Below are 15,000 nucleotides of genomic sequence, written 5' to 3' on the forward strand. Positions count from 1 at the left end.
CGCACACATTTTAGGAGTAATGTGGTATTGGACCAACAGCAAGAATCTGACCTTCCCACGATAATGAGGGAGAGAGACTTCACACTAGGTCAAACGCCCGGCGGTCAGCTCCGCTGTCAACTTCCACAAGGCGACCGTTAAAATACTGCCATACAAACGACAATTCTTGGTATATATTTTTCCTCTTTGTTCGTTTTCATTTATGCTGTTTTCCTATTCTTCTAGGTTAGGTATATTCATTGTAATTAGCTAGCAAAATATTGAGTGTATCACTCAATTACTTTCACGCCAATTTTGGCCCCTTTTATATTAGACAGCTTTATGGATGGGGATGACAGGTGGTGATGGATACGGAGCTGCCTAGTGTAAGCCTTATGGTCTTTTGCAGTCTCCTTTATTCTTATGTTCTTATAAATGCTATCTGTCAATTGATGAAATGTCAACCGACATCAAACCCTTCTTCGCCACGGCTCAATACTCGGTGGAGAGTTCACCGCGTGCTTGAGCGAGCACACAGTCTCCTCTCTGCTATCCACTCAGAATAAAGTCCATAAAACTGTTTACATTCGAAAACCCGCTCCTCGTTGGTCGCCTGGTCACCCAACTCCCTATCTCTAAGCCTCCGAGGAACTTATCAACAGTGTGGATAGGAAAACAAATCCTGCCACATACATACATACATACACATACACGAGATATGGAGACGGGACACCACGAGCATAGCTCCCCTTTCCCGTAAAATACAACTAGGTAAATACACACACACACACACACACACACACACACACACACACACATACACATACACACACACACACACACACACACACATATATATATATGTATATATATACATATATATATATACATATATATATAATATATATATATATATATATATATATGAGAGAGAGAGAGAGAGAGAGAGAGAGAGAGAGAGAGAGAGAGAGAGAGAGAGAGAGAGAGAGAGAGATCTTGAAGAATAGAGGGTGAAGAAATTGTATCGAAAAAGGAAAGTTAAAAAAATATGGGATGGAAAAAAAAGTGGCATATTGTTACGCCCCAAGCTATTTCTAGTTCAGCGACAGTAATTATGGGGGTAGATACTCGTACTGGCCTTTCCTGGAAAGCGACCGAAGCAGCTACGGGGGTTCAGTGAAAAGAAAACAGAAATTTCTTATGTTTAACACTACCTAAAACCTCATACAATAAAAAAAAATTCGTTTGATATACATCGCACAAAAATAAGTAGGGAGAGAGAAACCCAAGTCCCCCAGAAAATCTATACATTAAAAGAATATGACAATGCAAAATGTAGGGGGCCCGGAGTAGAGGGGAGAGAAGATGAAGATGTCGGCAATTCCTCTGGAGGTGAGCTGTGGCGATGACGATGATGATGATGATGAGTGGGCTCGTCGTGCTGACAGAGACAGGGGGACGACGGTTATGAACGATTTTTTTCTTTAATCGGAAATAAATACCAAATGTCTCTCCGGATAGTGTGCGGGAGGAGCGAGCATCTCCTGGGACGTGATCATGAACGAGCTGTTACCAGAACTTTGGCAGGAACAAGCAGCTACAACAGAATTGTAAATGATAGGGGTCAATACATACTTCAAAGCCAGCTCTGTCGGTGCCAGTAACCGCGTTGAAATCGTCCAAAACAATAGCGTAAGCGTGTCCCATGGTGAGCACTGGTCAACAATAGATTCAAGCTTGGCATAGAAGGTTATACGCCTCAGTAGGAGCATATACTGCAATAACGGAGATGAAGCCCACGTTGTGCTTCAGCCTCACCAGCTGTAGTCGGCTAGATATGCTTACATAGCTGCCGTTGTTGAGAATGGAAATAATAGATACTACTTAGTGAGACCAAAAGGGAACACTAAAAGGTTTACCAAGGGAAGTCATCTTTGCCGAACCATAAAATGTGCAAAAGGACGTCAGTCACCCAAGTTTAATTTAAGCTCTTCGATGAATTTTCTTTACGGAAATCGTATTCTCAACCATTTCGCTTAGTTTTACTTTAGTATATCTATCGCCAGATGATTATATTCAACTTTAATCTTTTGAGAGAAACTCCTTCACAGCAAAAGGATTAAACATACCTCATGTACCCATTTGGAACAATATCGCTAACCGTCCCTGAATCAATGTTTGGGAGAATCTGTGACTCAGATCTGCAAGGGTGACATGATTCTTCTTCCCCTTCCGCACACTGTTCCCTCCTCCGCGTCAATACAACCGGTCTCTATAGTAACCCATTCCATACCGGGCGGTACTTTTTCTTTTAATCTGGCTGCCACCAAATTATCTATTTACTTCATTTCAGTATCACTACGTGTCTCACTTAAACCTCTTCGACTTGGGTGGCACTTTTTCTCTTGTCCCGGCTGCCGCCAAACTATTTTATTCATCTCCGTGGCACCTCGATTGCGAAGGGGGAAATGCATCCTTAAGAATAAATCTATTTCTATTTGGTAAAAAAAACATAATTCTGAGACTGAGCGTGGTGAGTGTATTTACATAATTGTAATATTCGTGTTTGGAGTTGTGCTCATAGAATCCCGGCTCTGTTTCTTCATTTGTCAGACTTTTAGGATTTATTTAGTATCCGCCTGATTTTTTTTTTATTTGTTCCATAAAACGACGCTTTTTTATAATCATTCACCCCATACTAGCAGGAATACTGATTAAAAGTTTTTATCCATTTGTTCATCTTGTTTTTAATCTTCTTCATATATTATCCTATCAACATTTAGCTTAGACATTTCTTTTCTGTGTTTGAACTTAAGACTTCCAAATATACTTGGGCCCATCTTTATATTTCCAAATCACACTTTTCTCCAACTTCTTTCCTTCCTCCCTTCTAATACTTTTGTATTCATTTCTTGTACTCTTGTACTCTTATCTGATATTTCTATAATTATTATTTTCTTTCCCAATTTTTGTCTCTTTTGTTTTTACCTTTGTTTCTTTTGTCTTCCATTCTTCCCTATCCACTTATAAATGGAGTAAAATCTAGGTGGGGCAATGTTACTAGTGGGGTCCCCCAGGGCTCGGTGTTGGGTCCCTTGTTGTTCATTATTTACAGAAACGACTTAGACGACGTGATAACTAGTGATGTTAGTAAGTTTGCGGACGATACTAAAATAGGACGCCTAATTAGGTCAGGAAACGATGCAGAGATTCTGCAGGATGATCTTAATAAATTGTTCACATGGTCGGTGAAATGACAAATGAAATTCAATATCTCTAAGTGTAGCGTGTTAAACGTAGGGCTATACAACCCCGAAAATACATACAGCTTAGATAACACGCAAACCCTGGGCGAGTTAGACATATATTATCGATGGACTTGACAGAAACCTTTAACGGCCGAAGACTTATACAGACAATAAAGAAGACTTGGCGAGCTGAATTCAGCCAACACCTCACATCCCCGCTCGTATGAGAGACAAACTTCAGTTCAAAGTTTTGACGGAGGCTTCACTGGCGATATTCATTAGATAAAGTTTTAATCGCAAGCACACAGGATGGTGACACGGACACGCGGCATTTTAATGAGGATTATTATTTTTTAATCGGATTCATAATGAAATGAGCTCATTAAAATATGTCAATGTAATGCAATTCTTGTGGAATTCAACCAAGTAAGCAAGGGCATATCTGCCGGTCACGTTGCCACATGCGGTAGAGCAGGGGTGGGCAACCCTTGGCACGCGTGCAAAAATTGGCACACTGACGACTTTTTTCTGGCACGTGAAGCTTAGAGCTCACCTTAAAAAAATAACCAATATTTCTCTAACCTCTTTTGCATGACCATGTGTATCGGTATGCTGCGCTGGACGGCAGATTGGGAGTCCTTATTCTGTAGGAGGTGAAGGGAAGGGGTCCATACTCGTATGTAGGCCTATAATTAATCTTACTCCGTTGGCATGAGAGAAACTTTTGTATCAAATATTTGCCTGATTTCGGCACTTTAAAAATGTTGCCCATCCCTTCAGCTAAGGCAGGAGATGGGGAATGCCGTCATCGTGTCAGGTCAGCAAGTTCCTTGCCCGACTCCCGCTTTCCCTGGGAGCCAGCCACCATCACCGGAAGTTGTTGGCGGGGCAAAGCACAGTGTGTTCCTGGGTGCAAATTATTATTCTTATTAGAACTTATGTGCTACTTACTAACTGTGAAAAGTTAAACGCTCCCTTTTGACTAACTTATGTAGAGTGCAATAAAGGAGAGAAAAATTCCTTTAATTAGGTTTTAATTGGATTCAAGAGACCACTACCAGCAAAAAAAAAAAAAAACATGACGTCACTCCTGAAAACTTCTCAGTCTCATCTCTCCACCTTCTGTCTGGACTCCCTCTTACACGCTTCCCATCTCGCGGCGTCCACTCAGTAACACACTTGCTCCATCGCTCATCAGTCGGTCGCACTAACTTACCTGCCCGATTCAACTTCCTCTCTTTTACCGCCTCCACAATATCTTTCACTCTAGTCTGCTCTCTCACCCAATTTGCTCTCTTTCGGTCTCTCAACGTAATTCCCATCATTGATCTCTCCATTCTCCTGTGTGCAGTCCTTAGCTTTGTTTCCATCGCCTTCTTCAGTTTCCAAGTCTCACACCCGTAGATTATTGCTGGCAGAATGCAATGAAATTTTACGTTTCAAACATAAAGGTAGACAGCCTCTCAGGATTTTATTATACTTACCAAACACTTTCCAACCAATTGTAATACGTCTTTTTATTTCATTATCATGATCTTTCGTCACTTCCACCATCTGGTCTAAATAATTATACTCTTCAACTTCTTCAAGACTCTCATCATCAATTACAATCTCTTTACTTTGAACCTAAATTCTATGGTCACTACCTATGTTGACTTTATTTATCACCGTAACATTGCTAACGCTTCTCCTCTCATCTCCTAATATGAAGTCTAATTCCTTCTTTGTTATTCCATTTGGGCTTCTCCAGGTCCATTTACGACCTACACGCTTTTGAAAGAAAGTGTTCATTATCCTCATGTTGTAGTTCTCTGCAAAATTGACTAACATCTCGCCTCTGCCATTTCTTTCACCTACTCCAAACTTACCAATGCACGTCTCATCGCCCATCTTCTTCCCCATTTTAGCATTAAAGTCGCCTATTACCAACGTGTACTTACTTAAATCATCATAGAACGACTCAATTTCATCGTCTGAACTCTGAAGTTGGTGCATAAACTTGAACTATTTTTACAGTGTACCTTTTACACAGCCTAATCATAATACAAACTACCCTGTCCGATAAACTACTGAATTTGACTACGTTACCAGCAACTTCTCAGTTTTTCAAGAATCCTACTCCACTAGATCTTTCTTTGTCCTTACCTCTATTGTAGAACAGATGGTGACCATCTTGATTTGTGTCAGCTTTTCTTCCGTTCTTCGGATTTCGCTCCGTCCTACGATGTCCCACTTGATGTTGTCTAGTTCTTCCATTAAGCTCTCCAGCCTGTGGTCTTCTGAGAGACTTTTTACCTTGTAAATATAGATCTTCGTTTTCTTCATGTTGTTTAATGTCCAAAACTTAGATCTGCTTGGACAGCGCTTACCCACAATCGGTGGCGCACTACCCGTAAACACGCGAGGCAATACGGTTGGACCTTTAGAAGACGATGATCCAACAGGAACGCCCGGTTCTGTTTTGTTTGTACTGTTCATGGTTACTATGTTTTTGTTTTGTTGTTTTTTTTGGGGGGGCAGTAATCTCACCTTCGTGCCAAGTGGTTTCTGGTGAGACATTTCTCTGGTGTCACCTTATTCATTATATTCGGTGAAGCCCTATATCTATAGGGTGTCCAATGGTCCACGCCGTCATTATGACCGTACCCCATATGTCTATGAGGAATTTCCCTTTCGGACAGGATATATATATACATACATACATATATATATATATATATATATATATATATATATATATATATATATATACAGAGAGAGAGAAGAGAGTGTGGTGGGGTTTGGAGGTTTGAGGGAAAAAGACGATGAACTAAAAAGTAATCCCAATCCAGTCGAGGAAATAATTTTTGGGGGGATGGGGGGAACAAATGAAGTGATGGTGGGGATGGGGGGAGTTGGAGTTTGTCACCGAGCCGAAATTACCCAGCCATCTCATTAAACTGATGAAGATCCTGCACCCTTCCCGAGATCCTTCTTGCCTTCCTTTTCATGTTCGTTCCACTTCTTCCCCCTTCCCATCCCCTCTTTCCCCTTCGCCTCAAAACCAGTATGGAGCAACAGACAACATAAGTATTACGCCGTTATATTCTTGGGATTTAAGTGACATGCCCACTGAGCAGGCACGAAATATTCTTTTATGACTGGAGGTAACCCTCACAAAACATAAATAAATAAAATAAATAAAATAAATAATCTACTATTTTTTCTATTTATTGCTCCTTAAATGTCTTCTTTACCAACTTTAATACTCGATAGTGCTCGTCATCTGTATTGATATTATAATCTTCCTTCTCTGAGCACAGGATGGTTCACGGGTTACGCTCAAGCTTCGCGCACAAGTGACTCCCCCCCCCCACACACACACACATACCGTCACGGAGTTGAAATCCTCGAGGAGGAGCAGGACACAAAAATGGAGGCCGTCCGTGATCGTCGTATTAAGGCTTCGTATGTTATCAGCGTGTATGTTTGTACCCTGTCAGGCTTGCCTGATGCTTTATCTAGACAAGACACACACACACACACACACACACACACACACACACACACACACACACACACACACAACCTCGTGGAGCAGTGGTTAGAGTTCTCGCCTGCCACTACGGTGGTCCGGGTTCGAATCCCGCCCAGGGCTGAAATAATTTCAGTATCGCTGCGATGCGGGTTGTTACTCCAACTCTCGTGGGCGGGGAGTTGTGTGTGTGTGCATGTAAGGTCACAGTATTACCCATAGATCGGTCATACGAGCACTGAGCTCTCATCCGGGAGGTTAATAACTGTCGATCACGAGTCCAACAAGTGATCCAACACCATGGTGAATCATGGTGAATCACACACACACGCACACACACACACACAAACACACACATACACACACACAAAACCACATACACATAAACACACACACACAAGCAAACAAATCCAGTCCAACGTCTTCATAACTTACACACATTGAATCCTTCAGTGTATTTACGAATTAATGAAAACTCACATCTGCACCATATTCCTGTGCAACAGAGGATGTGGTGGGTATACCAAAAAGGGTTGAATAAGAAGTGAAAGCAGCGATGATGGAAAGAAAAGATGAGAATGTAGCTTACCCTGATGCGGCGAAGGTCGCTTGCCGAAGAAAGGATCCCCATCCCCCACCTGCACATGTCGGTAAGACCGCCGCTCACAACTTGCGCGGAGGGGGAGGCAGACACTTGTCATAATGATATGAAACGACAACCACACAGTACTTTGTGATGAAAGTGGGAGAGCAGTTGTAAATGACTTGTGTCCTAGAACGACAGCATGATTCTTCATCTATTCGTACATAGAACACAATATCCTGAAAACATTCGCTTCCGCGAGGGCAGCATAATGACATCTGCTTTTGCAACTGCATCCACTGCTCTTAAAAACTGACATCCCTGCATCCACAAAATGCGTAAGAATAATATCCGCTTACACCTCCGCACCAGTGTATCTGTATCAAGACACCCAATACATCCCTAGAGGCACACTCTTCACTCAATCATTCCCAATCTTGTCCACAGAAACAGTTGTGTCCTCGCCCCACCCCCTCCCCACCGTCACCAAAGTGGGTCCCAATCACGAGATTCCTGAAGAGGCACTGCAGCAACTTCCCTTTCCCCTTCCACTGCCACAGTCGACCTTTTGTAGCCCTCCTCGTCAGGAGCGTCAAGAGCGAGCCTGCGGGACGGAATTCTTTTGGAAGCTCGGGCAGAGGAACTTTCTGGAGACGTGCCACAATAATTGATCAAGTAGCCCGGCGGCAACCAGACTAAAGCGAAAGAATGTGAATGCAAGAGCCTGCATGGCGGCAGAACCCAGGATAAAACGAAACGTAGTATGCCACCTGCAAGGAAAAGAGTTTTCATTGAGACCGGAGGACCCCCTTCTTCCTCACCGAAATGGAGCCACGGAGACAACTCGCCAACCCGACCATGAAAATTCAACCTGTGCTTACTGCAAAATCTTGGACAACAAATATACCGCCTCGTAATCCCAGCTCTACAAAGCAGCGTGAATATGACTGGCAGCTGGTGACGGTTATCGTGAAGTGATTTTAAATAAATTTAAACAATTGCCGTTCCTGGCGAGACAGATTGTTCTGAGACACCCCCCCCCCCCTGGTTCGCCATCCTGAATGCCTAGGTTAACTTTTTGTGGAGATCCGTTAAATCGTTTTCGTTGCAACTCTTTCGACAATAATATTGGTCGCTGAACTCTGATAGTATTTGCAGGAGCCTGGTGGGGACAGCGGTAGCCAGAATAAAAAGGAAGAGAAGTTATGCCATCCAGTGCAGAAGGGGGATGGGAGAGGATAAGAGTCGAGTACGCTTAACTCTTCCCGTACCGAAGGAGAGTAACGGACACGAATAGAATAGCCTGGCACCAGCCAAAATGATAATGATAATAAGATTAAAAGTAAATAAATACATAAAGATAACGGGTGGCACGGCAGAGCGGCCAGCGATCTTGCCATGCTTCGGCGTGGCCTTCCTGGATGGAGAAGCCGATATTTCTGTCCCAATGTACCTCGCCCGTTTGGTGGAATCCTTAATGCATTTTGTTCTTAACGACAAACTATTTCATTCAACTGAAAGAGGCCTCAGGGTTGAACGGGTTCAAACTCTGTGCCATGACTAACCCGATATAAAGTTGTATGATTTTTTTTGTTTTTATGGAATAGGTGGGAGGTGTTTCTATGCCTTTTTCTTTTTGGCTACACCCCGTGTAGGGGGAAAAAGCCTTTGGTATATGTATGTATGTTTACCGCCAGACGATTTTATTCGACCGTGAGGGTGGGTGGGTGAAGGGTTCTCTTAACCCGGTGAAGGACAAAAACATCTCGAGTACATGTAGCCTCTACCAAGACCCATTTGGTGCATCGTGCGCTTCATACCAACGGTCACGAGACGATTTCATTTAGCTACGAGGAGAGGTGAGGGTAGCAGAACGCTGTAGATAAGAGATAGGGGAGAGGTTAGAGGAAGTGAATAGTTTTAAATATTTGGCGTTACATGTAGCAGCGAATGGAGGAGTAGGGATGGAGGTAACCTGCACAGTGAACGAAGCAAATAAATATCTAACAGGAATGAAGTGTCATGAAATTTTGGTATCTGGGGATGCATGCCAAGAGAATATATGATGGGGTGAGTGTACCTACGGCACTATTTGGAGCAAAGACTCGGAATTTAAGAGAGGCAAGACGGAGAAATATAAATGTGTCTGAGATTAAATGTTTGAGAAGTATGGTGGGTGTTACGAGGATGACTAGTGTGAAAAACGAGGCGAACAGAAGAGCAAGGATGGAAAGAGAGTTGGCAGATAGGGAAGGTGAAAGAATATTGGGATGATTTAGGCACATGGAAAGTATCAATGAGGAAAGAGTAGCAAGAAGAGTGTGGGAGGCATAGGTAAATGGAGTGAACCTGAAGGTTGATATGGATGGATGGATGGGAATAAGGGGGCTCTGAGTAAAAGGGCAGTGTCTGTTGAGCAGGGAAGAGAGAAGGCAATAGATGGGTGTGAGTGGAGAGTAGCGTGAATGGAATATAAACTGATGCAGCCGGAAAGGAATTCTCCTTGTCTTCTCTATTTTCGCATGAAGGGCATCAGGAGAGAGGGTCGCCGTGTAAATGAAGCGGCGTGCCCTGCTGCTGTGGATGTGCTGCGTCTTGCTGCAATGCTTCTGACCCCCAAGGCAGTGGGCAGGGGACAGGGATGACCCTTCATCCATGCACAAGAAGCTAAGATAAAAGAGACTTGGCTGACGGATGTGAGTGGGATGGATCGGGGTAAGTGCATGCCTTGGCTGGCTACCTCCCTTATAAGGGGGAAGAGGTCTATTGGTATATAAACGATGGAAAGTTGTTCTTTGCCTGATACAGAAATAAAAGACTTTTCGATTTCTCTGTTTTCTCCACCGGTCCATGGGCCGGGTCAATGTTCGACGGTTTTAATCATTTTAATCAACTACGAAGGTTGAGCTTGACAGACGAGCCTACCTCTCTACTCCATAAACCCTTTTCACGAGCTTCGGGGACTTTTTTCTTGCATCTCTATCTGACGACTTTATTCAGTTTCGGTAAAGTATTAAAGCACTTGTTTTGATGGCCCTGAGTTCTTCGTCGCAACGGAGAGGTACCGACGAGGTTCCCGATTCTCTTTTTCTCTTTCGAGGTGAGTGAAGTGGGGGACGGGGGTGGAAGGGGGCGTGAGCTTGCGAAGGTGGGCGCTCGAATGGTGGCACGGTGCTGCCGGGCATCGGGCTTTTAACCTAATTGGCATCAACAAGACTCGAAGCCAAACTCACTCTTTCTATCTCTCTATCTTTCTCCCCCTCTATCTACCTATCTATCTCTCTCTGTCTCACTCTCTCTTCCACATTCATTTCCACCACTGCATTCCTTCTCCCCCTCCTTATACCGATGACAAACTTTAAAGTGCTTTGGCTCATTCTAAACATCTTCATTCAGCATAACCGAAACAACCTGATTAATATATATATATATATATAGATATATATATATATATATATCTCATATATATATATATCTATATAAATCAAATATATATAGATATACAGTCTATATATATATATATATATATACATATATATATGAATATATATATATATATATATATATATATATATACACACACACATATATATGTATATATATATATATATATATACACATATAGTGTCACCACCCGCTACGGACGGAAGGGGTTCATCAAAACAAGGTAAAGACCTTCACTGCCGAGGGGGCATTAGAATGAATAAAAGAGTCTGGCGACAGAGAGAATATAAAGAAAAGTGCCATCCAATACGACAGATGGTGGTGGCGAAAAGCCTACGCCAGGAGGTACGTAGCTGCGGTCGAAGCCGTCACTTTTGCCCTTTGTGCTTGGATCGTTGGACCGTAATAGTCACTGCTGGGGATCGGAGAGATGTGCGGGATTTGAACCCACAAATAAGTGAATACGAGGCCAGCTGCACTCTTCCGATGACGCCACCAGCCGAAAGGGGTTAGCTTGAGGAAGTTGGGCGCCACGGAGATCACTGAAACGACCTGGCGGCAGACAGAGGGAAAGAAGGAAGGTGGCGGGGGGGGGTCCCGATACACACACACACACACACACACACACACACACACACACACACACACACACACACACACACCACTCGGTGCCTTTTACATATGTTTTGGGTTCAGACGACCTCCACGAGCAACTTCACAAGCGGCGACAATGGCATCATTAAGATTATGATATCTGTTTGGTATGTGGCAATTCTCCCCAGTTCAGAGGAGTCCGTGAAATGAATGGAGTGATGATCATCTCCACACAAGATATGGCGGCGTGGCGTCGCGTGGCGTGGCTGGATGCGCGTTTCGCGTTCGCGCATCGTACGACGCGACGTCGACCCAGTTCGATGCCAACGTCCCCGTCAAAGTGAAGGCCAACTGCGCTACCCAACTTTCTCACTTTTTATTTCTAATTACTGTAAACAGTGTGTATATATATATATATATATATATATATATATATATATATATATATATATATATATATATATATATATATATATATATATACGCTCTCCAACTTCCTCTTTTTATTATTGTAGTGTAAAAGCTTCATCATTCAGTCTAGCTTAGTAATTGCTGCGTATGTGGTCATTCTACATACTGACAAGGTAACATTATTGGGATTTTCCAGAATTCCGGAATTTCAGCTCTCCACAGCTACTTCATCGGAATTTGCCTTCTTTACGGAATCTAGGTTGTTGTAGGTTTTTCAGTTAATAGTCATTTGTTATGGATCATACTAGGTCAGGGTACAGCTTTCACGAACTCGGTTTTTGTAACGGTGAATATTATCTTGGACAATATTAATATGATCATACACGACTTCTTATGTATACCTGCTGGGGGAGAGATGGAGATGACAACAAATATTCGACACGGTCAGTAGTGATAGTAAAAGTTATCAGCATTCGCTTTTGAGTGGAAGAAGAGGAAGACGAAGAACGAAAGGAGGAGGAGGAATAGGAGTAGGAATAGAGGGTAAAGGAGGAAAAGAAGGAGGAGGAGGAGGAGGAAAATAGAAGGGATAGGAGGAGAGGGAGCAATAGGAGTAGAAATAGAAGGAAAAGGAAGAGAAGAAAGAGGAGGGGATGGAAGAGGAGTAGGAGACCTTTAAAGAATGTTAACGTCGATATTGGTTTTCAAAATTTCCGGCCTCAGGTGCAAAAGGAAGAACTCCAACAGGGCAAGAATATTTAATTCCCATGGAAACTTCGAGGTGCCCATCAGAAGTGACAGAAAGTGCGAAGACAGAGAGTAGCATCAATTAGTAATTGTAATGAAGATGGTTGGAGCTATGCCTCCATTTTTTTCAAATTTAGCCTTGGACTTATCTATGCTGTCTATCTGATTTATTTCTTTTTCCAATTTGTTCCACAAACTAAAATTCAGTGTGAAAAGCTACATTACCTTACATCCTTCAACCGTGATAAGACTTCCAGATCTTTTCCCTCCTTTGCATACTCGTATGTGATCGGTTTAACTCCAACTGCACAGTTCTATAATGATCTCTTCTTCCTTTGGCCTACTTTCAAAAATTTGCAAGTCTCTGTGATGGATTTCATCTTACACCTCTGGCTCCACTCATAAACTTTATCGAGTCTCCCATGCAGCAACTTATAAATAATCCTCATCCCTCTACACTCTTTTCATGGGCTGCTCATACCATTCATCATGCCGTTAACGTATATCAAGAACCCGATGAAACCCCACTTGTCACTCCTCTCACATTCGAAATTTTCCCTCTTCCCATGAGCCTAACATTCAAGAAACCTTTCCTCCATTGCTCTCTTTACGTCCTCCAACATTCTACAATTCCCACATTAATCTTTTGTGTGGGACCTTATCGACAGGCTTCTCCAGGTTCAGATATACACAATTTATCCAATCCTTTCTTTCGTGTAGCGTATCAACCACTCTCGAATAAAAACCTAATAGATTTATTATACGAGACTCTCCCCTTCGGAATCCGAATTGGTTGTCCACCAGAACTCCTCAAAGGCTCGATTTATAGGAAGTCAACTGCCCCGGGCCTACTCTGCTTGAGGGGCCCCAAACTTCTTCTACAAAAGAAAGAAAGAAAAAAAGGAAGAAAATGGAAAAAGAAAGAAAAACTATATATATATATATATAAATATATATATATATATATATATATATATATATATATATATATAATCATTAAAATTAAAATGTGGCGCATCAGAAAAAGGATGCCCCATGTGACCCTCCATTTTGAATTACCAGGCAAAAAGAGAAAAAATAGAATCAGACACCTATTTCGAAACCTATTTATTCAAAGAAATGCGATTTTCTAGTATGATTCATTTCATTCTATTTGATCTTAGTCGTGGCCCTTTCATTCCTTTACTGAGGAGGCCATGAAGTGCCTATGGCTCTCACAAGGTCCACATGCGGCTCTGTGGGTCATTTACTACGGTCTTGGATCACGCGCTGGACTTATGATCGATAGCTATTACCCTCCTGGATAAGAGCCCAGAGGTCATGTATGGCCCGATATATGGGTATTGTTGTGACCTTACACACACTCAACTCTTTGTCCACCAGAGTTGGAGTGCCGGCTCGCAGTACAGCGACGCTGAAATTTCCAGCCCTGTGTGGGACTCGAACTCAGTGAGCTAATTCGGCGGTCGAGAACGGTACCACTTCACTGTCAAGCCCTATATTAATGTGCATACATGTGTGTGTGTGTGTGTGTGTGTGTGTGTGTGTGTGTGTGTGTGTGTGTGTGTGTGTGTGTGCGTGCGCGCGCGCGTGCACATATGTACCTGCGTATGAGAAGAAAACATGACTGCCCACAAGCGATTTCACAATTCCTCCACCTTAGTTCCACGGCAAATGACACACAGAATATCTAATAGATGGAAAATAAAGAAAACGGTTCTGCCCAGCCGTAGAGAGAAGTGCGAAATGGGAGCCGTGCGGTCCCTATTCTTAGTCCCATATTCCCCTGCGCCATTGTTAACCTCATGAGAGGATCATCCCCACCGAGAGGAACAAGATATCCAGGGATACTTACCTAAATGACGGTGGCTTCAAGTCGCTGTTCCTGTAAAGATAAAGAACACACATCAGTTGCACCATCAAAATTGCTGTTTGTTTTAGCTGTCGTTCCGAATTGAAATGGCCTTTTGTTATTTAGATCTCACATGATTAGAGTACTTGTTCTTCCACAGATATTGTAAATCCGATTCCCAACTGTACAATTTGTAACGCGAACATAATTACATGTTGTACTTTATAGAACAGTTACACAACCGTCAAGAACGGTAGGTAACCAATCTCTATCCTCAGGAATAAATCCAGTTTTCTAATTCTAAAGAACTGCTGTGGAACCGTCTCGCCATTAACACGTCGTCGTATTCAGGGTACACTTCCCGATGCTGAGATCCTGGTTGAGAGTGGTTCTGTGAGACTGCGCGTAAACGTGGGACCCTCATTTTCCTGAATGGTAATGGGGAGGGCAAGGGATTGTCATGGCTATGTTCTATACGGGAAGCATCACTAGTATAATTGCGCTGTGTACATGTTAACAGTCAGTGTAAATGGGGTGCGTTGATACCTACACATTATTCAATGTCAATAATGGAGTTCTTGATGCCTATTCAACACATACACCTAAGTACGCAGGTGTTGTTTACAGT

General features: G+C 42.7%; 1 protein-coding gene across 1 annotated transcript in view; it reads right to left on the reverse strand.

Moving 5' to 3' along the window:
- LOC143029542 (protein dispatched homolog 1-like) overlaps positions 1-15,000 on the reverse strand; it is a 414,630-nt gene that overhangs the window by 124,615 nt on the left and 275,015 nt on the right. The window contains exon 3 of the mRNA XM_076192201.1: positions 14,376-14,405. The gene's annotated coding sequence lies outside the window, so the exon portion shown is untranslated. The remainder of the gene's footprint in view (positions 1-14,375; positions 14,406-15,000) is intronic.

Source organism: Oratosquilla oratoria, chromosome 11, assembly GCF_046742065.1.
Source record: "Oratosquilla oratoria isolate Oo_2021 chromosome 11, ASM4674206v1, whole genome shotgun sequence".
Lineage (NCBI taxonomy): Eukaryota > Metazoa > Arthropoda > Malacostraca > Stomatopoda > Squillidae > Oratosquilla > Oratosquilla oratoria.